The following is a 2,204-nucleotide window of genomic DNA, read 5'->3' as shown; positions in this document are numbered from 1 at the left end:
TAATGGTAATGATAATAATGATAATAATAATAATGATAACATTAAAAAAAAATTAAAAAAACAGTGAAAGTTATCGAGCCATTTTATTCACCCATTCCTGTGCATGAAAACGACAATGAGATAACACTCAATTCAAAAAAAAAAAAAAAAGAAAAGTAACATTAATTCAGCGTCTTCTTTCCACAAAAGAAAAATTGCTCAAATAATGTTCCAGATCGTACAATCAAAATTTGAAAAAGAAAAAAAAAAGAAAAAAAGAAGTGTACAACCTCTTCTTCTTCTTCTTCTTCTTCTTCTTCTTCTTCTTCTTCTTCTTCTTCTTCTCATCCTTCTCCTTCTCCTTCAGACGTCCTCACGAATGGTGCCACACAGCAGCAGCAGCCAAGATTAGTTTCCCCAGTCTTCTTCCAGAAGAAGAAGAATATATTTAAAAAAAAAAAAAAAAAAAAAAAAGTTGGCAAGAGTAGCATAGCATCTTCCATCTCGTGAGATGGTGCCGATCTCCTTGTAGAAGCGGTGCCAAATACCCCTCACTATTATCGCCACCAGCAGTCGGCAAGGTGAGAAGCGCATCAATAATGCAACCTTCCCAGCACCTGAGGCCACTCTGGTCAATCACATAGGGCAGAGGGGGAGGGAGAGGCAGAAAAAGAGAGGAAGGGAGAGAGGTGGGGAGAGAGAGGTGGGATGAGAAGTGTAGTTGGGAATATGTGAGTTGACGAGAGAAAGAGAGGTGTTGGAAGAGAGAGGAGAGGGGAAGAGAGAGAGGGGGGGGGAGGTTATGCATTATGTGTATTCATTTATGTGTGTGTGTGTATATATATATATATATATATATATATATATATATATAGTTTACACTCTCTTCGTGTCCTGGGCTCCGGTACTTGCAGAAAGCGCTGAGGTACATACCAAGACCGGTAAATATATAAAAATATAGCTTTTTTTTTCTTTCTTTTTTTTTCTGTAAAAACAGCAACAACATGTTCCCTTGCCTGAAGAAGCTGTTTTTTACAGCGAAAATTTGCTGCTTTTTAAGAATACAAGTTTTAAAGACATGCAAAGCCTACTGTTGATATATGTATATATATATATATATATATATATGTGTGTGTGTGTGTGTGTGTGTGTGTGTGTGTGTGTGTGTGTGTGTGTGTGTGTGTGTGTGCTAGAGAAACGTAGAGAAAACTTACACGTGTGTCATAACCCTGTTTGTTCATGTTTACGTACTTGTAAGTGTACGGTGAGTAAGGCGGAGAGAAAGAGAGAGAGAAAGAAAGAGAGAGAGAGAGTAGTAGTAGTAGTAACTATTATAGATAATAGTAGAAGTGGTAGGCAGAGGAGAATCATAGCAGCAAAAGTGGTAGTTTCAAGAACGGATCAACATGCGGGCTGGTCCATACGTGCTGCGCCACGTCTGTTGTTTTGTTTTTGTTGTTTGTCTTTCTTTTGTTAGCTTTGTTTGGCTTTTTGTTGTTTGTTTGTTTGTTTGTTTGTTAGTAAGCGTGCTTCGTTACTGATGTATCTTTGAACGTAATTGTGTCGTCGTCAACGAAAGTCACTTCCTGTGCTCTGTGTCATATATGAGTTGTATGCACAGAATCTGCACTAAAGTTCTGAAGCACATCCATGGACAAATATTCCAGCACCTGAGTAATCAATTGAAGAGCTTCGTACCCACAACGCTTACCCGTTCTCATTAATGTCAGTAGAAATAGCCATATTGGCCTGTCAGAACAGACTTGCAGTATAACTACAGTTGTGAAAGAAACTTTTTCTGAAAATGTCTTACACTGGACGCCGGGAAGCAGACGAAGCGGTGGCCGGGTGGTATAGCGCCCGACCAGGAAACGGTTGTTCACGAGTTCAAGTCCAATATACGGACCGATATTTTTACTCCTTCTCTCTACTAGACCATGGTCTTGGTTGCTCGTATTTCGGATGAAACGATAAGGCGAGGTCCTATGTGTGGCATTCACGTAGACGACTAGCGCGTCTTGGCAAAATCATGCAGAGAAATCTACTTTGATAAGCAAATAAGTTTGTAAGCAGAAAAAAGGGAGAAAGAATAGTTTGATAAGCAAGTGCACTTGCAGGCTGTAAAAAAAATATATGAGTGGCGCTGCACTGAGGCAACCCAAGTTTCACACAAATAAATCTTTGTGTGTGACAAAAAGTAATACAACGCAATACAATATGATAAT

This window comes from Babylonia areolata, chromosome 2 (assembly GCF_041734735.1).
Source record: "Babylonia areolata isolate BAREFJ2019XMU chromosome 2, ASM4173473v1, whole genome shotgun sequence".
Taxonomy (NCBI): domain Eukaryota; kingdom Metazoa; phylum Mollusca; class Gastropoda; order Neogastropoda; family Buccinidae; genus Babylonia; species Babylonia areolata.
The sequence above is the reverse complement of the archived record's forward strand: the minus strand, read 5'-3'. Positions refer to the sequence as shown.